At 46.3% G+C, this 26,129-nt stretch overlaps 1 long non-coding RNA gene across 17 annotated transcripts in view; it reads left to right on the top strand.

Moving 5' to 3' along the window:
* Positions 1–6: 6 nt before the first annotated feature.
* Positions 7–26,129, top strand: part of LOC123061455 (uncharacterized) — a 28,047-nt gene continuing 1,924 nt past the window's right edge. For 2 of the 17 annotated variants that reach the window (XR_006429020.1, XR_006429021.1), the window contains exons 1-9: positions 7–240; positions 345–425; positions 1,126–1,304; positions 1,410–1,511; positions 1,645–1,776; positions 1,868–2,033; positions 3,281–3,394; positions 4,009–4,112; positions 18,641–25,810. This is a non-coding gene — a long non-coding RNA (uncharacterized lncRNA). Of the gene's footprint in view, positions 241–344; positions 426–467; positions 607–1,125; positions 1,305–1,409; positions 1,512–1,644; positions 1,777–1,867; positions 2,034–2,887; positions 2,993–3,280; positions 3,480–4,008; positions 4,113–4,241; positions 4,536–6,629; positions 6,697–7,904; positions 7,989–18,640; positions 25,811–26,129 lie in introns of those variants that run through there. The other 15 variants (XR_006429025.1, XR_006429018.1, XR_006429019.1 and 12 more) reach the window with 15 other exon arrangements.

Below are 26,129 nucleotides of genomic sequence, written 5' to 3'. Positions count from 1 at the left end.
CCTCCCTCCCAAACCCCAGAATCCCCTGCCCGCGCCGACCCAACCAATCCCGCACCCACGCGCCCGCACATGCGCAGCAGTAGGGCGTCGACGACGAGGATGACGACGACGCGGCGCAACGGAGGGGTGCAGGTCAGCGAAGGGCACAGGCCACTGCTCACGCCGCTGCTGCGCTCGGTGCTCAACAGGAGTAGCTCGTGCTACGTCCGCACCGCCGGAGAGGACGCCAAGATGAGCATGGTAAGCCATCTCCGTGTCCTCTCCGCCCCCATTCTTCTTTTCCTATCTAAGCTCAATCTTCTGATGCGTTTCTTCCTCCCTAAATCACATCTTGGACTTTGCAGGAGGTGCATGGGTTGCGCATTCGGATGAAGACTCAGTAGGTGGAGCAGCAAGAGATGCCCCTCCGTAGGGCAGATTTGTGGGTGAGCTCCTCTACACGATATACTTCCCAGGTTGTATGGATGTTGTGAATATCTGGGTGATGAGAAAAGGAGTGGATGCTGGTGTGACGATGATTTAGATTGGAAGGGTAGCTTATCTTCCTCAAGATTTGTCTGTAGGTGTTCGACAAAACTCCTATAGACTGCCGGGAAGATTATATATGTAATATGTGTGCTCTTTTATTTACTCAGTAATTTCCAACTTATGTATTTCTTATTAATTCCCTTCCAAAAGAGTTCAGATTATGTAGTGTATAGGCTTACGTTCCATCAGCAGTTCTGTACACACTTGAAAGATTTGCTGGGACGAAGAGTATAAGCAATTCCATTGAATATTTGGTTAGGTTTTCACTTTTTAGTTAAATGACAGGAGCAGGAATTTAGTGTAGTATTTTCTCTGTCCTACTCTTACATTGTATATCAGCAGCTCTTTTTTTTCAACTTATATTTCTGAAGCAAAGGTTCTTTTTATATTAGACCAGTGCTTCAAGGAAGCATGAATGTCCCCCCAGCCTATGTATAATATCCATGAAAGCATGGATTATGTGGAATTTGATAATGTTAAAGGAAAGGCAATTTAATACCCTGTTCAAGAAAATTTATAATACACCTATGTAATAAGTCTCTTTGTTTTCCTTTTTCATTGCTTTCGGTTTGTTTACTGTCAACTCTCTCTCTACAGCCACACATCTATCACCAGCTGGTCCATATAGAGGAGGAGATAAGGTACATATCAAGACACCTTTCTCCGTGACTTCCGTTGTTGATGGTCATGATTCTGTTTAGTTACAGGGCGTGGGGTGCTCTTCTTGGAAGACGGTTAGCGGAGCGTGGAATTATAGTCGCTTGCATTGATTATAGGTGCTTACCCTTTGATGGCATTTCTATCTAATTTCATGACTTCTAGGCGAGTAAGTATAGATTGACATATGTCTGGTTGATGAAATATGTAAATATATCTTGCAGAAATTTGCCCCAAGGAACAATAAGTGACATGGTCAGTGATGCTTTTGAGGCATTTTCATTTATTTGTGATACTATTGCTAGCTATGGAGGAGATCCTAATCAGTAAGTGATCATTCGTTATATATTTATATCACAGTACACTACTTTGGATGGACTACTTGAATATATCACAGTACACTACTATGGACGGACTATTTGAAACATCACATAGTCAGCTGTTCTTTTTATCTTGAAGGAACTATGCGCCGCACTTGAATATTTGATCCTTTTGGGCGGTGATTCTATCCAAAGTCGTCGTTGTGACGTCGGTGAGCAACCTCGGGCACCACACTGAGTGCTACCGCCTCCCCACCACTCATGACGCCAGGTGAGCTCACTCATGCAGCCTCCAGCCTCTTCGTTCATGTTGCGTTTCTCATGATGATCCTATGCCTTACATCTGCCACTTTTTCGTGGAGGCTGTTCTACTTCTTCGAATTCAGGTGGCACAAGGAGGACCCAGTGGTGATCTGGCTGATGGGAAGGCCCGGCTACTGCAGCGAGCTAGCCCTCTTCTACGAGAACGGCGCCTTCCACATAGCAGACAACATGTCGCTACTCTAGAATGAGTTTGGTTGGGATCAGGTATATTATATATACCGACAGTTTGCGTACTAATCAATCAATCTGTATAATATTTTTCTTAGAGATTGTTTAGACCCTGTATAATCTTCTCTCTGTTTGGAATTGGATATTGGCTACTGCAGGAGTCGAATCTTATCTATGTTGATCAGCAAACTGAGACTGGGTTCAGCTACATGTCTGATTCTGATTATTCACTATATGTAGTTTTGCAATTGATGCGATTAGGATATTACTGGGGGATTTTATCTAGGTTCCAGGGTGTTGAAAATTAAAAAGAATGTAACTAAAATTTTACTAAATTTAAAGCTGCATGTAAGATTTATGGTTTAAAAAGAACATACTTCCAAGTTCCAGATCAGTTTGCGGTGTGTGTGTGCGCGCGCTTAAAAGGTATAATTTAGTTTAATGGATGCTATGCATCATGAGAGTACTTGATCTTTGTATATGTATTACAGTTTGCCATCTGGTGTCAATCTAATTTCTTAACACGAAAATGAGCAATTGTGATGCACCTCTTCTTTCGTAATAATAGTTTGCTTCTGACTAGCGACTGGTGGCGCTGGGTGCGCTTGCTTACTTTGTCGCGCAACTTCTTTGATCACCGCGTAGAACCTGACCTGGGTGTTGCAGGTTGCTCTCCCGATCTCTCTCTCATTAGCTACCGTGGTGTGCTATATAGACTGATATCTGAGTTTCATGCACCTTTTGGAAAAATGACTTGCCTTAATTGTTATGTACTATCCATTCAACTTGCTAAATGTCATAGTAATACTACATTCTTCGACATATACCAATGGATAGAATGTGCACATCCGACCATCGATAAGAATTTTTTTTGTATTACTTTCTTGTAGCTCTGTCCGTGGTGGTCTCATGGATGTAGTGGTGACACCTCTCCTAGTATACATGTCCAAAATCATTATTTTGTGGGAATTCTCGCAGACTTTGCCTTTGTTCCGGTAATTCTCGCATGCAATTTCAGGCCACTCCATCTATCCATGAAATATACATGTTTGTAGCATATTTTGTGATATCTTATACTACCATCTTATCTTATATTCACATTACCTCTGTAAAAAAATATATACAATAGACTGCCTGCTACTTGATGCAATTTTAATATCTTCCTAAGAATACATACACAACTCATGTTTTGTACGAGTTATGAGAGAATACACAACTCTCAGGTTTATGTGATTGTGAGCTAGATGTTCATGCGTGTGGTTGTTTTGGCCGGTGATGTGCAGGGAGGCGTGCAACGACGGCATGAAGAACAACATCGAGACCATACGTTCGGTTTCTCTGTGCCTGCTCTGCTGCCATCCACACCCGCACTATCCCAGCTCGTGTGCCGGCTCGAGGTTGGAGATCTTCTCCTCTCCCCTCCTCCTTCACACACCTTATCTTGGGGCTGCCATCGTGGTGCTTTGTATCCGCACATAATCTGTAGGTGTTCTCATCGGATAAACGTACCAGATTTTCAATCCACGACATGATATGTGATGGAATTTTCAGCTAGAGATGGTTGTTACCTATTGGTCAGAGAAGCTATTGATAACACACCATGCATTGCAAACACAAACAAAAACGTGATTATGCATAATTCATGTACTACTGATGCTATTTTACATGGAAATCATGGGAAAAAGCCCCTATCATCGATCTGATTGTTATACTACTGATTGGTTTGGTTTGCAATGTTGTAGTGATAGTAGAGAGATTTCCTTATATTATTTTACTTTTGATAGACACCAAGTTCAGAAATTATTGCTCTATAATGATAATATTCTTAGATTATTTTTGTGTATTTTTTAATTTGATGCCACTTCTATAATTAAAACAATGATGTCTCCAATGCGTATGCTACTTCTTTGCTTCAAACTATAGCATGTGTTTTTAGTTTCACCGATTTTGCATTACGAAAGTCACCCACTCATCGATTCTGCTCGATCTCTTCCTCCTTGGCGCTCGGCAGGAGAAGCTCAGGCCGCCACCACACAAAGGGAGAGGAACCCAAGAAGAATCTATCCCGCCTTACTGTCCATGACCCGACGACAGAGACAGCTACTTCGAGCCTAGGTGAGTAGCCGCCAACCCTGCATTTCGAGCCTAGGTAACCAAGTTTGTGTCTACTTCTCTGATTAGTTGCTTATGCTTCATGGTCTTTGTGGGAAACACAACATGATGCCTTGCTGGTTCCTGAGCAAGGCCTTTTGGGACCGATCTCTCTAGCGTTAAAGAAAGCAAGATTGATGCTTTGTTTTCTCTATTTTTGTTGGGTTGGAGCAGAGTGCGTGGGTTACCGATCCCATATGCCAGTGTATAGCAAGAACAAAAAAACTTTAGTTGATTTGACTTTTAACCTAAATTTATTTAGGAAACTTATACTAACCTTTATCTTAGTTAGTTGCACCAGCTTGCATGTATTTAAGTAACTAGAGAAGTTTGGTCCTTTCTTAGCCATATAATCGTAGGACAAATATGTCGTGGTTGCAATTGTTATCCAGGTGATGTTTTTAGGAGCTAGATTAAATTCAGTACAGTGATTTGGCCATTGACTGTGTGAAAATATCTACAGCTTTCTGTTTGAGATGGGGATATTTGTTAGATTAGTAGATGCACATTTAAGTATGATGTTATGTTGTGTTGTTAGCATGTAGAAATATGTCACATCCCTAGCTCTGGTATGACCTAGACTAGCTAGTCACTTGTGCATCATGTTTAAATTCCATTTAATTCTGAAATGAGGATTTGTGAAGCCCTCAGAATCATCTCTGAAAGTGACCCAAATAAAAATTGTTCCAAAAAGGTCCAAGGAAATGTTCATGTTGCTCTCTAAAAATATTGGTCAGAGGTAAAATTCAAACAAATATTTTAGGAGCTCATGGATATTTAATTTTGGCCATTTGGATTAATCCGATAATTATTTGCTTTGGATATATATTGTTATATATATAAAATATGGTCCAAAAACTATGCCATTTATTAAGGAGCTCTGGAATAATATAGTTAGCTCCTGCAAAAATTGGCATAAGGTAATAAAATGATTTAGTATTTTAATTAAATCAAAACATATGTCAGAAAAATAGAAAAAGAAATAAAAGAGGGAGACTTACCTGCGGCCCAGCTCCTGTGCGGCCTGGCCGGCCCAGCTGGCCAGCCCGGCCCAGCCGCCTCCTCCTCTGTCGTCTTCTCCCCCTCGCCCAAGCAGGTGCGTGCCCGCGCCACAGCCGGCCGCGGCCACGTGTCCGGCCACCTCCTGCTTCGTCCTCCTCGTCGCCCTGGACGCCCTGGAACGACGCCACGCGCCGCCCCGCACCTCTCTCCCTCTCTCTCATTCCTCCCCTTCCCCTGGTCTCTCTCTCACGCGACCGCCCGAACGCGTCGTCGCCGCTGCACGCCTTTGCCGCGGCCACCACCTCCCCCTCTCCCTCTCTTCGAGTCCGGTAGCTCCGCCACGTCGTCCACCACCTCTTCGTCAAGAAGTGCCTCGCCGGACGCCCCGTGGAGCCATCACCGTCGCCTTCTTCACCTCCGGCCGCCGTGGATCCCCATCGCCGCCCCGCCGTCTCCAGTGCGTCCCCGAGCCCGCTTCGACGCCCGCTGCAACCGCGGTGAGCTTCGCCACCGTTCCCCTCTCTCCGTTTAGCTGCCCGCACGCCGTAGCCCTCCTCCCCACCACGGCCGAAGCCTCTCGCCGCCGTCCATGTCGCCGTCGTCGTCTCGGCCCGCCTCCGCCCAAACCGAGCACCCCATCGTGCTCCCGGTGCCACGAGGGTGCCGCCGAGCCCCTCAGGTGGCCTCCCCGTGCCCCGCAGCCCGTTTCCGCTCGAAGCCGAACTCCGGCCGCCGCCCCGAGCTTCGCCCCGGCGAGCTCCGGCGTCCCCGCGGCTTCCCGTCTGCTCCCCTGGATGCGGACGAGCCCGAGCTACGCCCCGGTGCTCTCCGACGCCGCCCCCGTGGCCTGTATCACGGACGCCGCCGCGTCCAGAGGTCGCCGCCGACGACCTCGCCGGCCTGACGGGTGGGCCCCGTCGGCCAGGTGATTAGCCTAAGGCTAATCACCGTTAACTAACCCCCCCTGACACTGACAGTGGGCCCCAGCGCCACTAACCTTTTTAATTAGGATTAAACTAACCCTGTTTAACCCCCTGTCACTGACATGTGGACCCCACACGTCAGGTTTGACCAGTCATCGCAGTTGACTCGCTGACGTCATGCTGGCGCAATTATTTATTTTTGGAATTATTTTAAAACAGGAATTCCAGAAAATGATTTAAACTTCAAAAATTCATAGAAATTCAACCGTAGCTCAGATTGAAATAATTTATATATGAAAAATTATCAGAAATATGCAATCTATCAATCTGTACTAGTTTCATGCATGACAAACCAACTTATACCTACTGTATAAGTGAAACACTAAAATGGCTTATATAAGGGCTTAATTTGGAGATGCATTGGTTCAAATGGATTTCAACCAAATGGATGCTAGTTGCATTAGCTCAAACAGCATCACATCTACATGCCATGTTCATGCATCATATTGTTGCATATGTTTGTGTATTGATTGTCGACACTGTTCCTTCTCGATAGGTCCTGCTCCGGAGACCGTTCCAGAGTACCTGTCTGTGAAGCAGTGCCTCCTCTGTTGATCTACCAGGCAAGCAAACCTCCTTGTTCATTCTGATACAATCCTACTCTCTTGCTCCTGCTGTCAGTTATTGCATTAGGACAACAACGATTCATCTGTTACTTTGTGCTGCGGTAGTTGAACCCATTCCTCTGCATGACCTGTCATTGCCACAGTAAATAGTTGAAACCCACTAGCATGTGTAGGAGTTGATTGAGCCATGTTGTGTTCCTACCATGCTATGCCTGCTATTGCTTAGAGTTGTGTCAGGTCTGGTTCATTGGGAATGAATTGGAGTGTTACGATATGTTCTGATGCTGAGAGTGAAGTGTGTGAACACGATTTGGTAAAGGTAGCGGTGAGAGGCCATGTAGGAGTACATGGTGGGTTGTCTCACTGGAACCGTCGTTAAGCACTGAGTTCTATGTACGTTGTCCAATGACTCGATACTACCACACATTGGGTTCCGGTAACTCGACCCTTCTTGAATTATTAACCAACTTGGTCTCTGTCCAGGAGTCGCAACTAGTTTCTGGTGTTTGTAGGTAGTGCTATTTTTCTACCAAGTGGCACCCGGCAGGGTAGGCTTGGGACAGACTAGGCACACGTGGCCTGGTGTACCGAGTGGCACCCGGATGGTGGGCTCGGGAACCCTGCACACATCGTTTGGGGCCGTGAGCGAAACCCCGGCCGGATCTCCTTGCGGATGGAACCCGAATAGGCGATAAATCTGGACTAGAGTCTTGTGTGGTTAGTCAGGTCGTGGTCGACACCCTCGCCAGGCTTTCGCTTGAAGGTTGCCGAGATACATGACGTGTACATGGCGGTAAGTGGCGAGAGCGTGTGTGAAGAAGTACACCCCTGCAGGGTTAACATGATCTATTCGAATAGCCGGGTCCGCGATTATGGACTTCTTGGATGCTTACATGGTACATAGACAACTTGAAGTGGATACTCTAAAATGCTCAAGACAAGTGTGAGTGCTATGGATGACCTTCTCGTAGGGAGACGGGGATGAATCCATAGTAGTGTATTGTGTGGTGATTAGTGGACTCGTGTACGTTGTCTCACCTCAAGAGTTTTTGGTAGTCGTAGAACAGGATAGCCACAGAGTCAAAGCTGGCTTGCTGCAACTAACCCCACATTACTCTCTTGATACAAATGCATGTATGATAGGATTTGATGTAAGTCTTGCTGAGTACCTTTGTACTCATGTTGCTTTATTTATATTTTTGCAGCGAAGACTTCGGTCTTACTAGTGTTCTCATGGACTTCGACAAGTAGCTTGTACCTCAGCTACGATCTTGATCGAACGTTGTAGATAGTCAGGCTTTCAGCCTTTTTCATTTATAGATGTCTGTACTCAGACATGTAATACTTCCGTTTGTTGCTTGATTGCTCTGAATGTTGGGTCATGTGACCCCTGTTTGTAATAAATGCTATGATGGCTCTTCTGAGCCTTTATCTATATGAGTTGTTGAGTTATGTTGTGATGTCATGTTGTACAACACATACTTGCATGTTATGCGTACGTGTAATGTGTATTGCTATGTGTGGGATCTGACTATCTAGTTGTTTATCCTTAGTAGTCTCTCTTAGCGGGAAATGTCTCCTAGTGCTTCCACTGAGTCCTGGTAGCTTGCTACTGCTCCGGAACACTTAGGCTGGCCGGCATGTGTCCTTCGATCCTGTGTCTGTCCCTTCGGGGAAATGTCACGCGATGAATACCGGAGTCCTGTTAGCCCGCTACAGCCCGGTTCACCGGAGTCCTGTTAGCCCAGTTCTACAGCCTGGATTCACTCGCTGATGACCGACACGTTCGATGCTGGGTCATGGATGCCTGTCCCTGTAAGTTAGTGCCACTTTGGGTTTACGACTAGCCATGTCAGCCCGGACTCCTTATCATATGGATGCTAGCGACACTGTCATATACGTGTGCCAAAAGGCGCAAACGGTCCCGGGCAAAGGTAAGGCGACACCCGTGGGGATACCGTGCGTGAGGCCGCAAAGTGATATGATGCGTTACATGCTAGATCGATGTGGCATTGTGTCGGGGTCCTGACAGCCTTGGTATCAGAGCCTGACTGTCTGTAGGATTACCAAGCCAAACTGGTCGAAGTTGAGTCTAAATTTTTTTTAGTTATGTAAGGGAATTGATTGTGGGAAGGAACGTAAGGCTCTTTTTACTCCTTTACCTCATGGCCTTCTGACCTGAGTCGTCCTATCTTTCCTACGGGGTTAAGGAACTAGGCTTCCTCTTCCGTCTATCAGGATCACGTGTTACTACTCCGTAGTCCCATAGGATTGGTTGATCAGAGTCATACCCCAGTTTTGAGTATTTCCGGTGTAGTCTGTTTAGTATGATCTCAGAACCTTGAGTAATGCTGATGAGTATGTTACCACCCCATTTTTAGTAGGATGTCTCATTCTGAGCATTTTACTGTCGTTATGCTGCCGGAATTTCCCTAGGAGTTCGAGTGATACTAATTCCTTGTCCTACATTCTACAGTCTATAGTTGATGCTGACTCCGTCCCTGGTTTCGTTTCTCAGGATGTCATCAAGTTCTATTGTTCGTAGCCAGAACCATGGAGATGGTAGGGATGAGGATCCTCCCAACCCGCCTTCGTTGACAGAGTTCATGTTAGAAATGGAGAGGAACAAGCGTGAGTCTAACCGTTTGTTGGCACGTATCAAGGAGAACACCGCACATCGGTCCAATAAGTATGCGACCATTCATGACTTCATTCGCTTGCACCCACCTACCTTTCATCATTCCATCGAGCCACTCGATACAGATGACTGGCTCCGTAGCATCACTCATAAGCTGCATTCCGCGAGCGTAGCTAAAGATGACAAGGTCACTTATGCCACATACCACCTGGAAGGTCCTGCTAGTCTTTGGTGACAGAACTATGAGGCTATGCTTCCAGCTGGCCAGATTCCTACCTGGAGGGATTTCACTGAGGCTTTTCGCGAGCATCACATTCCCCAGGCCCTCCTTGATCGCAAGAGAGAAGAGTTCTGTAGTTTCACCCAGAATAAGATGGCTGTTGATGCTTACAGCAGAGAGTTCGAGAACCTTGCCCGCTATGCCACAGAAGAAGTGTCCACGGACGCCAAGAAGCAGGCTAGGTTCCGGAAGGGTCTCAACCCCAAGTTGCGTCGTGATCTCCACCTGCATCATTGTGATACATTCCAAGCCCTTGTGAACAAGGCCATCAATGCAGAGACAGCTCAGCTCACTTACGAGGAGTCTCGTAAGCACACCCGTGATTTGGGATCCTCCTCTGGCTCTAGTTCTCAGAAGCGCCGGATTTGGGTTCCAAACTCCGCTCTTCCTTTCGGTTATACATCGAGGTCATCTTATGTAGTGCCTCACCCAGCTCAGTCGTATGTTTCACCCATGCCTACTGGTAGACCGCTTGTTAGTGCGGGTCCACGTCTAACCTCGGGAACTTGCTTCACATGCGGGAAGCCAGGACACTATGCACGTGACTGCTCTCAAGCTAGTTATGCTCCACCCCAGCCCGAGAAGTATGTTGGCTATGTTAAGCCATCGAGCAAGACGATCAGTGCCAAGCCAGCTCGCACTGAACGTGGACGTGTGCATCACGTCTCAGCTAAAGACGCTCATGATGATCCGGATGTCGTTCTTGGTACACTCCTTGTCAATTGTCACCCAGCATCAGTTCTATTCGATACTGGAGCATCCCACTCCTTCATTTCTGAAGGCTATGCTCGTTTGCACGACATGTCATTTTGTGATATGCCAACTCCGCTTGAAATCCAAACCCCAGGGTCTAGATGGCAGACCACCAGAATCAGCCATGGTAATGAAATCCTTGTAGATAGACTTGTATTTCTTGCATCACTTGTAGCCCTCAAGTCCTCAGATATTAACATCATCTTGGGTATGGACTGGATGACAGCTCATCATGCCAAGATTGATTGTTACTCCAGATCTGTTCAGCTTACACACCCATCTGGCAAGATAGTCACTGTCTCCACTAGAGTTGCAAAGCGTCAGCTCTATTCTCTTAATGCCAGCCCTCTTCCAGACCTTGAAGATATCCCGGTAGTCCGTGACTTTTCGGATGTCTTTCCAGAAGAACTGCCAGGTGTTCCACCTGACAGAGATGTAGAGTTCGTCATAGATCTTATCCCAGGAACTGCTCCAATCTCCAGAAGACCTTACAAGATGGCACCTTTAGAACTAGCCGAGCTTAAGAAACAACTTGATGAGTCCTTGCAAAAGGGTTTCATCCGTCCTAGTTCTTCTCCTTGGGCTTGCCCCGTCCTCTTTGTTAAGAAGAAGGATGGTACGGACCGGATGGTCGTAGATTATCGTCCCGTTAATTTGGTCACGATAAAGAACAAGTATCCGCTCCCCAGGATCAACGACCTGTATGATCAGCTCGCTGGATCCTCAGTCTTCTCCAAGATGGATTTGAGGTTAGGATACTACCAAATTAAGATCAGAAACGTGGACATTCCCAAGACAGCTTTTGTCACTCGTTATGGCCAGTACAAGTACACCGTCATGTCCTTCGGCCTAACCAACGCCCCAGCCACATTCTCCCGCTTGATGAACTCGATCTTCATGGAGTACTTAGATAAGTTCGTCGTGGTTTACCTCGATGATATTCTTATTTACTCGAAGAACGAGGAAGAGCATGCCGAACATCTTAGACTTGTGTTAGAAAAACTCAGAGAGCACCGCCTTTATGCCAAGTTCTCCAAGTGTGAATTTTGGTTGCCAGAAGTGACCTACTTAGGCCACGTAATCTCTGGTAAGGGCATTGCTGTCAACCCCGAGAGAGTTAAGGCCGTCCTTGATTGGACTCCACCTGAAACCGTTAAACAAGTCAGGAGTTTCCTTGGTCTAGCCAGCTATTGTCGCCGCTTTGTTGAAAATTTCTCCAAAGTAGCCAAACCCCTCACGGAACTTCTCAAGAAAGATAAAAAGTTCGAGTGGTCCCCACAGTGTGAGTACAGTTTTCAGGACCTGAAAAGACGCCTGACTTCTGCTCCCGTACTTGTGCCACCGGATTTCACAAAGGACTTTGTTATCTATTGTGAAGCCTCACGACAGGGACTAGGTTGCATTCTTATGCAGGATCGTCATGTGATTGCTTATGCATCTCGACAGTTGCATCCACATGAGGATAATTATCCTACACATGATCTAGAGCTTGCAGCCGTAGTCTATGCACTCAAGACCTGGCGACATTACCTTCTTGGTAAACGTTGCGAGATCTACACCGATCACCAGAGTCTCAAGTATATCTTCACCCAACCGGATCTGAACCTTAGGCAAAGACGTTGGTTGGAGTTAATCACAGATTATGATCTAGGGATTACCTACACCCCAGGCAAAGCCAATGTCATGGCTGATGCGCTAAGCCGTAAATCCTATTGCAACAATCTCATGTTGCAGCAAGGCCAACCACTTCTCCATGAGGAATTCTGTAAGCTTAATCTTCACATTGCTCCTCACGGATTCCTTTCTACCTTGGTGGCGAAACCTACTCTTGTGGATCATATCATAGAAGCCCAGAAGCATGATACGGGGATTACCCGGATCAAGAGAAACATTGCCAAAGGTGTTGCTGGTAGTTTCTCTGTTGATGATCGAGGTGTTGTTCTCTTTGGGAACCGCCTGGTGGTCCCCAAGAAGCAACATCTTCGGCAGTTGATTCTTAAGGAGGCGCATGAATCTCCTCTCATGATTCATCCTGGTAGTACTGAGATGTATCAGGACCTACGCCAGAGGTTCTGGTGGATTAGGATGAAGAGAGAAATCGCTCAGTTCATTGCCAACTGTAGCGTTTGTCGTCGCGTTAAGGCAGAGCATCAAAGACCTGCTGGCACCCTTCAGCCTTTAGCTATTCCTGAATGGAAATGGGATAAAGTTGGTATGGACTTCATCACCGGCTTTCCCAGGACCAAGAGAGGGAATAATGCTATCTTCGTAGTCGTTGATCGTCTCTCCAAAGTGGCGCACTTCCTACCTGTTCGAGAGAGTATCACCGCTAGTCAGCTCGCTGACTTATATATCTCCCGAATAGTATCACTTCATGGTGTTCCACTAGAGATCAATTCAGACCGTGGCAGTCTTTTCACTTCTCATTTTTGGGAGAGTTTCCAAACTGCCATGGGAACCCATCTTTCCTTCAGTACCGCTTTCCACCCTCAGTCGAGTGGTCAGGTGGAACGCGTCAACCAAATTCTCGAAGACATGCTTAGAGCTTGCGTTATCTCATTCGGTATGGATTGGGAGAAATGTCTTCCTTTTGCCGAGTTTGCTTATAACAATAGCTATCAATCCAGCCTCAAGAAAGCTCCTTTTGAGGTTCTCTATGGACGAAGATGTCGAACACCTTTGAACTGGTCAGAAACCGGTGAAAGACAATTCTTTGGACCGGACATGATCCAGGAGGCAGAAGAGCAAGTTCGCATCATTCGTGAGAATCTGGAAACAGCCCAGTCTCGTCAAAAGAGTCAGCATGATCGTCATCATAGGGATATGACTTATGAAATTGGCGACAAAGCTTACCCTCGGGTTACTCCTTTGAAGGGCACCCATCGTTTCGATATCAAGGGCAGGTTGGCTCCTCGTTACATTGGCCCCTTTCGCATTCTCGCTAAACGAGGAGAGGTTGCCTACCAGTTGGAACTACCCCCACATCTTTCTCGAGTTCATGATGTCTTCCACGTCTCTCAACTCAGGCGTTGCTTCTCAGATCCTATCCGCGGAGTGGACCACGAAACACTTGATCTTCAAGATAACCTCACATACCGAGAGTACCCGGTTCGCATTCTTGATCAAGCAGAGCGTGTTACTCGACGTCATAACATCAAGTTTCTCAAGGTTCAGTGGTCTCATCATTCCAAGAGAGAAGCTACTTGGGAGCGAGAAGATCGTCTTCGACTGGAGTATCCCACTTTCTTTCCGTCGACCCCTGAATCTCGGGACGAGATTCTTTCAAGTGGGGGCGAGTTGTCACATCCCTAGCTCTGGTATGACCTAGACTAGCTAGTCACTTGTGCATCATGTTTAAATTCCATTTAATTCTGAAATGAGGATTTGTGAAACCCTCAGAATCATCTTTGAAAATGACCCAAATAAAAATTGTTCCAAAAAGGTCCAAGGAAATGTTCATGTTGCTCTCTGAAAATATTGGTCAGAGGTAAAATTCAAACAAATATTTTAGGAGCTCATGGATATTTAATTTTGGCCATTTGGATTAATTCGATAATTATTTGCTTTGGATATATATTGTTATATATATACAATATAGTCCAAAAACTATGCCATTTATTAAGGAGCTCTGAAATAATATAGTTAGCTCCTGCAAAAATTGGCATAAGGTAATAAAATGATTTAGTATTTTAATTAAATCAAAACATATGTCAGAAAAATAGAAAAAGAAATAAAAGAGGGAGACTTACCTGCGGCCCAGCTCCTGTGCGGCCTGGCCGGCCCAGCTGGCCAGCCCGGCCCAGCCGCCTCCTCCTTTATCGTCTTCTCCCCCTCGCCCAAGCAGGTGCGTGCCCGCGCCACAGCCAGCCGCGGCCACGCGTCCGGCCACCTCCTGCTTCGTCCTCCTCTTCACCCCGGACGCCCTGGAACGACGCCACGCGCCGCCCCGCACCTCTCTCCCTCTCTCTCATTCCTCCCCTTCCCCTGGTCTCTCTCCCACGCGACCGCCCGAACGCGTCATCGCCGCCGCACGCCATTGCCGCGGCCACCACCTCCCCCTCTCCCTCTCTTCGAGTCCGGTAGCTCCGCCACGTCGTCCACCACCTCTCCGTCAAGCCGTGCCTCGCCGGACGCCCCGTGGAGCCATCGCCGTCGCCTTCTTCACCTCCGGCCGCCGTGGATCCCCATCGCCGCCCCGCCGTCTCCAGTGCGTCCCCGAGCCCGCTTTGACGCCCGCTGCAACCGCGGTGAGCTCCGCCACCGTTCCCCTCTCTCCGTTTAGCTGCCCGCACGTCGTAGCCCTCCTCCCCACCACGGCCGAAGCCTCTCGCCGCCGTCCATGTCGCCGTCGTCGTCTCGGCCCGCCTCCGCCCAAACCGAGCACCCCATCGTGCTCCCGGTGCCACGAGGGTGCCGCCGAGCCCCTCAGGTGGCCTCCCCGTGCCCCGCAGCCCGTTTCCGCTCGAAGCCGAACTCCGGCCGCCGCCCCGAGCTTCGCCCCGGCGAGCTCCGGCGTCCCCGCGGCTTCCCGTCTGCTCCCCTGGATGCGGACGAGCCCGGGCTACGCCCCGGTGCTCTCCGACGCCGCCCCCGTGGCCTGTATCACGGACGCCGCCGCATCCAGAGGTCGCCGCCGACGACCTCGCCGGCCTGACGGGTGGGCCCCGTCGGCCAGGTGATTATCCTAAGGCTAATCACCGTTAACTAACCCCCCCTGACACTGACAGTGGGCCCCAGCGCCACTAACCTTTTTAATTAGGATTAAACTAACCCTGTTTAACCCCCTGTCACTGACATGTGGACCCCACACGTCAGGTTTGACCAGTCATCGCAGTTGACTCGCTGACGTCATGCTGACGTCATGCTGGCGCAATTATTTATTTTTGGAATTATTTTAAAACAGGAATTCCAGAAAATGATTTAAACTTCAAAAATTCATAGAAATTCAACCGTAGCTCAGATTGAAATAATTTATATATGAAAAATTATCAGAAATATGCAATCTATCCATCTGTACTAGTTTCATGCATGACAAACCAACTTATACCTACTGTATAAGTGAAACACTAAAATGGCTTATATAAGGGCTTAATTTGGAGATGCATTTGAACACCAAATGGATGCTAGTTGCATTAGCTCAAACATCATCACATCTACATGCCATGTTCATGCATCATATTGTTGCATATGTTTGTGTATTGATTGTCAACACTGTTCCTTCTCGATAGGTCCTGCTCCGGAGACCGTTCCAGAGTACCTGTCTGTGAAGCAGTGCCTCCTCTGTTGATCTACCAGGCAAGCAAACCCCCTTGTTCATTCCGATACAATCCTACTCTCTTGCTCCTGCTCTCAGTTATTGCATTAGGACAACAACGATTCATCTGCTACTTTGTGCTGCGGTAGTTGAACCCATTCCTCTGCATGACCTGTCATTGCCACAGTAAATAGTTGAAACCCACTAGCATGTGTAGGAGTTGATTGAGCCATGTTGTGTTCCTACCATGCTATGCCTGCTATTGCTTAGAGTTGTGTCAGGTCTGGTTCATTGGGAATGAATTGGAGTGTTACGATATGTTCTGATGCTGAGAGTGAAGTGTGTGAACACGATTTGGTAAAGGTAGCGGTGAGAGGCCATGTAGGAGTACATGGTGGGTTGTCTCACTGGAACCGTCATTAAGCACTGAGTTCTATGTACGTTGTCCAATGACTCGATACTACCACACATTGGGTTCCGGTAACTCGACCCTTCTCGACTTATTAACCAACTTGGTCTCTGTCCAGGAGTCGCAACTAGTTTTTGGTGTTTGTAGGTAGTGCTATTTTTCTACCAAGTGGCACCCGGCAGGGTGGGCTTGGGACAGACTAGGCACACGTGGCCTGGTGTACCGAGTGGCACCCGGATGGTGGGCTCGGGAACCCTGCACACATCGTTTGGGGCCGTGAGCGAAACCCTGGCCGGATCTCCTTGCGGATGGAACCCGAATAGGCGATAAATCTGGACTAGAGTCTTGTGTGGTTAGTCAGGTCGTGGCCGACAACCTCGCCAGGCTTCCGCTTGAAGGTTGCCGAGATACATGACGTGTACATGGCGGTAAGTGGCGAGAGCGTGTGTGAAGAAGTACACCCCTGCAGGGTTAACATGATCTATTCGAATAGCCGGGTCCGCGATTATGGACTTCTTGGATGCTTACATGGTACATAGACAACTTGAAGTGGATACTCTAAAATGCTCAAGACAAGTGTGAGTGCTATGGATGGCCTTCTCGTAGGGAGACGGGGATGAATCCATAGTAGTGTATTGTGTGGTGATTAGTGGACTCGTGTACGTTGTCTCACCTCAAGAGTTTTTGGTAGTCGTAGAACAGGATAGCCACAGAGTCAAAGCTGGCTTGCTGCAACTAACCCCACATTACTCTCTTGATACAAATGCATGTATGATAGGATCTGATGTAAGTCTTGCTGAGTACCTTTGTACTCATGTTGCTTTATTTATGTTTTTGCAGCGGAGACTTCGGTCTTACTAGTGTTCTCATGGACTTCGACAAGTAGCTTGTACCTCAGCTACGATCTTGATCGGACGTTGTAGATAGTCAGGCTTTCAGCCTTTTTCATTTATAGATGTCTGTACTCAAACATGTAATGCTTCCGTTTGTTGCTTGATTGCTCTGAATGTTGGGTCATGTGACCCCTGTTTGTAATAAATGCTATGATGGCTCTTCTGAGCCTTTATCTATATGAGTTGTTGAGTTATGCTGTGATGCCATGTTGTACAACACATACTTGCATGTTATGCGTACGTGTAATGTGTATTGCTATGTGTGGGATCTGACTATCTAGTTGTTTATCCTTAGTAGTCTCTCTTACCGGGAAATGTCTCCTAGTGCTTCCACTGAGCTCTGGTAGCTTGCTACTGCTCCGGAACACTTAGGCTGGCCGGCATGTGTCCTTCTTCGATCATGTGTCTGTCCCTTCGGGGAAATGTCACGCGATGAATACCGGAGTCCTGTTAGCCCGCTACAGCCCGGTTCACCGGAGTCCTGTTATCCCAGTGCTACAGCCTGGATTCACTCGCTGATGACCGACACGTTCGATGCTGGGTCATGGATGCCTGTCCCTGTAAGTTAGTGCCACTTTGGGTTTACGACTAGCCATGTCAGCCCGAGCTCCTTATCATATGGATGCTAGCGACACTGTCATATACGTGTGCCAAAAGGCGCAAACGTTCCCGGGCAAAGGTAAGGCGACACCCGTGGGGATACCGTGCGTGAGGCCGCAAAGTGATATGAGGTGTTACATGCTAGATCGATGTCGCATTGAGTCGGGGTCCTGACAAAATATTAGTATAAGCTCCGCAGAGAAGAAAAACCACAAATTTGTATGAGCTGGTTACATCATTTATTTGTGTTGTTTATGGTTGTAGTGGTTGACGGCGACTAGGTTCTCAATACAGGTTCCGATCATTATTAAAGGTTACTATGTCAAAATTAGGATGTGCAAGTTGATGACGGTGACTATGGTTGTAGTGGCAAGGTATTTAGTCTTCTTAAATGATATGCATCATTGTTAAATGTCGAAATTAGGCAGTTCAACAAGAAACTTGATGGCAACATGCCTCCTAGGAATAATAAGGACATTCTTTATATAGAGGGAAAGCAAAGACATAATTGTTTCTTCTGGTTTATTGTTACTTCTTATATGTTGAGGTGCGACTAAATCATTTATGAAATGCCATAATAAACCTTTTATTCTTACTTATATAGAGGGAAAGCAAAGACATAATTGTTTCTTCTGGTTTATTGTTACTTCTTATATGTTGAGGCGCGACTAAATCATTTATGAAATGCCATAATAAACCTTTTATTTCTTACTGTAGAAAGATAAAAATGTTCACCGTTATGCACAAAATAGTTTGTCTTAAGGATTGACAATTAGGATGGGCAAGCATACTCAGCCATGGCACCTTGCTGAATGAAAATATTATTTTAGACTCCTGGTAATATATTCTTCCTTGCATCTGTTGCAATTTTTCCCACTTATGCCTTGCATTTATGGATTCCCCCCCTATGGTGTAGGTTGTAGTTGCTGCTGTATGATGCTTGTGTGGCTTAGGGATCGATGCTACTCCCTTTAAGATTGTTGCTTCTTGATTTTTCTTACCAGGGGTTGTCATCTAAAGTTGATTTTTATAGGAATCAGAATATGTTCTTTTTTCTTCACCAGGAACTGGTTCCTAATTTGGCTGATGATCCTTTTCTTCCTATGGTATGCAGGCTCGTCGGCGGGGCAGTGCAAGGCGTAACTCCGACGTGGTTCCTCGCTGGTTGGACGGTGTTCAGGCGCAACCCGGTGCCCACTGAGTACTGCCTCGGCTACAACCTCCCTTGGTGAGCTCCATCTTCCTCCTGCTCATCTGCTTCGGCTACTGCATTGGACATGGCCGTGGCTATATTGATGTGGTGCTCGTCTGGTTGATGCTCTATTCCCTGCTCATGCATCGGTTCCTACTTGAGCTCTTTAGTTGTAGATGCATGCTATTCTAGGGTTTGCAGGCTGAGTTCATGTTTGGTTTCTATAATAGGAGTTCTTGCAATGATCTGGTTTACATGTGGATGCTCTGGTTGTATAGTTATGCTCCTGGATTTGCTAAATTGACCAGTAGTGTTCGTTCTAGGGCGATGATGATCAACCTGTCAGACCCAGGTGGTCTGAAGCATGGAATTCAGTAAAACAGAGACTGAACTAGTGGAGTTTAGCTTGAATTTCAGAGGAATGATTAGCGAGTCTAGCTCGTTACAGAGGTTCTAGCCGACCAGGAACACTGGCGGCGGCAAGGGGGAAACCCTAACAAAAAAGATACCTAACCTCGATCCCAACTCCTGGCTTTATAGCCTTACAAAGGGAAGGAAAAAGAAGAGCAAAAGCAAAACAGAAAGGAGAGAAACGTTGTGGTCTTTGCCGGAAAGGGAACAGCGACCTCCAGGGCAGTCCCCGCCACACGATGAAGATCGGACGCTCGTCAGGTCATCATAACTGGTGAAGCGGTACGACGACGTCTCGGCCGTGCGATCGAAGATGTGTGGCTCCTGATGTTTCCCGCCTGTTCGGACGGGTTTGAATTAACTGAATCCTATTTGCAGCGATCGGATCTTCAGACAGAGGCACTCGGGTCCTGACAACTCCCCCCCTTCCAGATCAGACCTGTCCTCAGGGCTGGAAATTAGGAAACACTTTTTGTATGAATGTGGCGTCCTCCCAAGTGGCCTCCTCCAGAGGTAGATTACTCCATTTGATGAGCCATCGAACCACGGGGATACTGATGTTGCCTTGCACACGCGGTACCAGTTTGCGTTCGAGCAGTTGTTCTGGTTCTAGTAAGATTGTTCCATCCGGGTTGAGCAAGGGGAGCTTGGGGTTTGGAATCGCCATTGGGCCAATATGCTTCTTGAGCTGGCTCACATGAAAAGTATCATGCAGTTTGCAATCGTCAGGAAGAAGGAGCTTGTAAGCCATTGTACCAACTTTCAGGATAACTCTGAATGGGCCATAAAATTTGGAATGCAACTTGGGACATCTATGGATACTGAGAGTGGTATGCCTGTAAGGTTGTAGTTTTAGGTATACCATGTCACCAACTTCCAATGTTCTCTCAGATCTCTTCTTGACAGCGTAATGTTTCATTCTGGCTTGAGCCCTCAAGAGGTGTTCTTTAATATGTGCTGCGGTTTGTTCAGCAGTGAGTACATCAGGGAACTGTTCCAGTTCTTCCACAGGATAAAGAGCAGATTCAGCTAACATATGAGGAGGTCTGCCATGCAAGGCTTGGAATGGGGTGATCTTGAGAGCTGTGTGATAGCTAGTGTTGTACCACCACTCTGCTAGGGATAACCAGTTGAGCCACTTTTGTGGTTGGATGAAAGCCATGCATCTGAGATAATTTTCCAAGCATTGGTTAACTCTCTCTGTCTGACCATCAGACTGAGGGTGGTACGAAGTGCTCATGTGTAATTTTATTCCCAACTTCTTGAACAAGTCCTGCCAGAGCTTGCTAGTGAAGATTTTGTCTCTGTCAGTGACAATCACAGCTGGTAACCCATGGAGTTTGAAGATGTTATCAGTGAAAGCCTTAGCTACAGTATTAGCTGTAATGGGGTGTTTCATTGGGATAAAGTGGTTGTATTTAGTGAACCTGTCCACCACAACCAAAATCATGTTCTTGTTGTGAGAAGTAGGAAGACCTTCCATAAAATCCATGCTTATGTGGCACCAGGCAAAGTCTGGGACTGGCAGAGGTTGGAGCAGCCCAGGGTACTTGCAGTGTTCAGCTTTGTTTATTTGACAGGTTGGGCATTGTTTAATATAGTCAACAACAAATTGCTTCATGCCAGGCCAATGGAAGAGAAGCTTAACTCTTTGGTATGTAGCTCTTTTACCAGAATGGCCACCAAGTTCAGAGCTATGTAAAGCAGCTTGCAATTTAGTTCTGATGGTGTTATCAGCTCCAACGACAATTCTATTTTTGTATCTGAGCACACCCTGTTGCACAGTGTAGTTGGGCACAGAATCAGGGTTTATAGTTAGTTGAGCTAGGAGATCCTTGCATATTTGGTCATTCTTGTAGCTGTCAACAACTTCAGTTACCCAGGCAGGTTTGACAGTAGAAGCAATTAGAGCATGAATTTTGTGGTGCACCCTGGAAAGGGCATCAGCCACTTTATTTTTCTTGCCCTGCTTGTACTCCACAGTGTAATTGTAGCCAAGGAGTTTGACCAGAAGCTTGTGCTGAATCCTCGGTGAGTTTTTGTTCTTGTATATATTTTAAACTCTGTTGATCAGTTCTGATTATGAGAGAGGATGCAACAAAATAATGTTTCCAGTGCTTGAGAGCTTCAATAATTGCTAAAGCTTCCTTGTCATAAGTGGAATATGCAGCTGCTCTAGGGCCAATTGCTTTACTGAAAAAGGAAATAGGTCTCCCCTCTTGCATTAGAACTGCACCCAGTCCATAGGCACAAGCATCTGTTTCCAAGATGAAAGGCTTGGAGAAGTCTGGTAGGGCCAACACTGGGGCTTGTGTCATTTTGTTCTTCAGGGTATTGAAAGCTTGAACTTGCTCTTGCCCCCAAGTGAAACTGTCCTTTTTCAGGGAGTTAAACAGTGGCCTGCAAATGAGTCCATACTTTTCCACAAATCTTCTATAGTAACTTGTCAACCCTAAAAAGCTCCTGAGCTGTGTGACATTTTCAGGTTCTGGCCATTGCTGTACAGCCTGAATTTTGACTGGGTCAGTTGCAACTCCATCAGCCCTAATAACATGTCCCAAGTACTCCACCTGAGGCTGAGCAAAGACACATTTGCTTGCTTTAATATACAGCTGGTGTTCCTTGAGAGTTTCAAATATTTGTTGCAAGTGGATTATGTGCTCCTTCATATTTTTACTGAACACCAAAATATCATCAAAGAATACTAGTACAAATTTTCTGAGATACTTGGCTAAGATAGTATTCATGAGCATTTGGAAAGTTGCAGGAGCATTGGTTAAACCAAAGGGCATAACCAAGTATTCATAGTGCCCACAGTGAGTGCTAAAAGCAGTTTTCTCAATATCCTCTTCCTTCATTCTGATCTGATGGTATCCACTTCTGAGATCAAGCTTAGTGAAAACAGTGGCTCCATGCAATTCATCCAACAAATCCTCAATAACAGGGATGGGGTATTTGTTTTTGATAGTCTGAGTATTGACCTTTTTGAAGTCATTGCAAAGTCTCCAAGATAGATCTTTCTTTTTCACCAAAATTGCAGGAGAGGAGTAAGGACTTGAACTATCTTTGATTACCTTATTTTTAATCATTTCCTGAATGATATTTTCCATAGCTTCCTTTTGGTGATAAGGTAATCTGTATGGCCTTTGGTTTATAACTTTTGCACCATGTTCAAAAGGAATTGCATGATCAACATTTCTCTTAGGAGGTAAATCAGTAGGAGTTCCAAAAATATCCTTGTACTGACCTAGAAGTTCTTGGACAGGTAGGGGAACAACAGTGTCCTTATGTTCTGTCAGAGCAATTTTGTTTAGTAGCAACACAGCCCCACAGATAGTGTCATCAGATAAGTGCTCCATGCTGTCCATTTCTTGAACTGGCTCACTGGGTAAGCTTTCATCCTTGAAGATTTTCTTTTCTCCTGATTTCAGTGTGACTTGCACTTCCATTTCCTCAAAATCTAGCTGGACAGGACTAACAGTTTTCATCCAATCAGCTCACAATATCACATCATAACCTTGCAACTGTAGGACTCGGAAATCATGGGAAAATTTAGTTCCTTGCACCACAAAAGGGCACTGGGTGGCAATGAATTCAGTCCATAGAGTTGCTCCATTGGCAACTAACACTTTCTTTTTCTTAGTTGGAGTAAGAGCACACAGAGCCAGCTTTGCAAGTGCAGGAGTTACAAATGTTGCGGTGCTGCCACTGTCAATGAGGTCAGTTGCAGGTCTGTCTCCCAACATGACTGTAACAGTGAAACTCAGCTTGGAGGAAGTGACTCCCATGAGGGCATGCATGGAGATTTGCAAGGGAGTGTCATCCAAGTCAGTGGGAGGTGGAGCTTCAGTATCATCAGCAGTGTAGTAGACCAGTTCTGCATCCTCAGGGCAGGTCTCTTGCAAGGCTTGTATCTGCATTTGATTTGCCAATTTGCAAACTTTCTTGTGGCCAGGAAACCATGGTTCTTTGCACTGGTAGCAGATTCCTTTCATTCTGGCCCGTTGGATGACAGTAGGTGTGTTGTTAGGAGGTGGCTTTCCTAGGTCCAACTGAAGTTGCCTCCTAACTGGCTGATTAATATAAGCCACTGGTGTTTTCTTGCTGGGCTGAGCTTGTTCCATTCTTCTGGCCAACCAGATAGCTTTTTGTAGGTCTGCTGGTTCATGACATTGAAAATAATGTTGGATAGTGTCACTCAGACCAGCAATGAAACTAGCTTTGTAATAATCAGCAGGCAGTGCAGGGTTGTCCCTCCTGAGTAAGTTCATGGACTGTTCAAACTTGAGCACATAGTCATTAACAGACCCAGTTTGGTTGAGAGCATGAAAAGTTCTGACATTGTCATATACTGAAGTTTCGGAAAACCTGTCTCCAATCAGTCTACAGAACCTGTACCAGGGTAGGGTATTGGCAATAATTCCAGTTCCTCTCCACCACTCTATTGCTGGCCCCTTTAAGTAAGTGACAACAATTTCAGTTTTCTGCTCCAGTGGTGTCCTAGCAGCTTCAAAGTACATTTCAATGGTTTGGATCCAAGAGTCAGTTCCACTGCCATCAAACTCCGGTATGTTATACTTAGCAGGTTTCACCAAAGTCAGAGGTCTTCTGTTGTCTTGGACTTGATCTCTCTGTGCATTGCCCCCTCTGCCAGCTATTTGCTGAACCTGCTCCTCAGCTTGCTCTTGTTCTAACTGAGTGATTTGTTGCATGTTTCCTATTTTAGGAATTGCAGTAGTTGCTCTGGCATTAGGTGGGAGAAGTTTGTTGTCCGCAAAGTGGGGGTGCCTGTACGAAATTTTGGTGCTGCCATCCAAGTTAAGTTCTTTTCCAGTGTGCTTATCCACCAAAGTTACAGAGCCTGCAGTAGGAGGGGTTTGGAGGCCATCGACTGGCCGAAGCACTGGGCCTTGTGGTGTATGATTTTGTCCACTGCCTTGAGGGATATCTTGGGAATGGGTGGGGTTTCATGTGGTTTTGGAAATCTAGAGATAAATTTGTTAAGTGTGCCCTGTAATTCCCCCAAAGACTTCTGCATTGACTGGAAGTTGTCTTGCACATGGTCCCTGAAGTCCTTGAAGTCCTGTCTGTCCTGCTCTCGATTTCTCATAGCACTTGCTGCAACCCGACCTTGACCGTAGATCCTGCCGCCGCCTGCACCGCCGCTGTCAGCTACACTGCCGCCAAGATTGTCCGGTGGGAAGTGAAGGATTTTACGGCTCCTCCAACTCCACCGCCGCCAAGCATGGAATTCAGTAAAACAGAGACTGAACTAGTGGAGTTTAGCTTGAATTTCAGAGGAATGATTAGCGAGTCTAGCTCGTTACAGAGGTTCTAGCCGACCAGGAACACTGGCGGCGGCAAGGGGGAAACCCTAACAAAAAAGATACCTAACCTCGATCCCAACTCCTGGCTTTATAGCCTTACAAAGGGAAGGAAAAAGAAGAGCAAAAGCAAAACAAAAAGGAGAGAAACGTTGCGGTCTTTGCCAGAAAGGGAACATCGACCTCCAGGGCAGTCCCCGCCACACGATGAAGATCGGACGCTCGTCGGGTCATCATAACTGGCGAAGTGGTACGACGACGTCTCGGCCGTGCGATCGAAGATGTGTGGCTCCTGACGTTTCCCGCCTGTTCGGACGGGTTTGAATTAACTGAATCCTATTTGCAGCGATCGGATCTTCAGACAGAGGCACTCGGGTCCTGACAACCTTGACTGAAATAAGTGTGCCTTTGAGCAATCGAGGCACCCGTGGGTATCAAGCTGGATCCTCCCTCTTGTCTCTGGAGTCCTTTTTGATCCTGTGATACTTGTTGTTCTGTCCTAGGATGGTCATTCTTGTTGAGTGATAACCAGGGCAGCTCCATTGTATAAACAGATTGATCTATGATAAAAGATGACGGGGGTAGGTTATATGATCGAGGAAAGCCGAATCTGAGCCCACAATGCAATGAACCCTGAACTATTTTTATTTGTACTTAAAGGTGTTACTTATTTATGCTCCGATGGCTTTCGTGCTGGGGCGATGATGATTAGCCGTGTCTGAAATAAGTGTGCCTTCGAGCAATCGAGGCACATGTGGGTATCAAGTTGAATCCTCCCTCTTGTCTCTAGAATCCTTTTTGATCCTGTGATACTTGTTGCTCTGTCCTTGGATGGTCATTCTTGTTGAGTGATAACCAGGGAAGCTCCACTGTATAAAAAGATTGATCTGGTGATAAGAGACGGGGGTAGGTTATATGATCGAGGAAAGTCAGATCTGTGCCCACTATGCAATGAACCCTGGATCCTTTTTATTTGTATTTAAAGGTGTTGCTTATTTATGCTCCGGTGTTTATAGTCGTCTTATGTAAAGATTTCTTCTCTCTCATACCTTTATTGCATATGAGTTGTTCTTGATCTTTTATTGTTTGTTGTTGGTCCTTGATTTAATCTGGTTAAGAGTAAGCTGCACTTTGTTATACTAGAAAGACATGCTCCCAGCAAGTTATAGGGGCCTCTCTTGCTGCCTTAAGTTTGTATGGTAAAGTATGCATCATGTGTGCCTCTGTTTTGTTTCCCTCTTGTATTCCTATGTCTTGCCTCACATATCATGGCACTTGATATATGCATGGTTGTTGGCGATCGGACGCCACCACCGCCGCCGATGCCATCGTGGCTCTTGCCGCCGTCAAACATTAAGTAAGTCGTGACCTTCTCTTTTTTTTTGCTAGTGATATGCGCATGGTTGCAACTACTCTACTGACTACAAAAGAAACATGAGCATGGCAGAGGTTGATTAAAAAAGTTTTCTTCATTCTTTCATGTTGGAGTCAGTGGCAGTACCTTGCCAGTTAAATTACCTTCTTTCCTATTAGAAAGCAGTGTATGCTCTCTAGCTACTTAGTTTTCTTTCTTGGCTGTAGTTTATTTCATATTTGTAGTTTAAAATGATATGTCAAACATGCTCTAATTTTTTCATGCCATTAGAGATTTCGGCTCATATTACTTCCTCTATGTT

This window comes from Triticum aestivum, chromosome 3A, assembly GCF_018294505.1.
Source record: "Triticum aestivum cultivar Chinese Spring chromosome 3A, IWGSC CS RefSeq v2.1, whole genome shotgun sequence".
In the NCBI taxonomy this organism is placed as follows: domain Eukaryota; kingdom Viridiplantae; phylum Streptophyta; class Magnoliopsida; order Poales; family Poaceae; genus Triticum; species Triticum aestivum.
The sequence above is the reverse complement of the archived record's forward strand: the minus strand, read 5'-3'. Positions and strand labels throughout refer to the sequence as shown.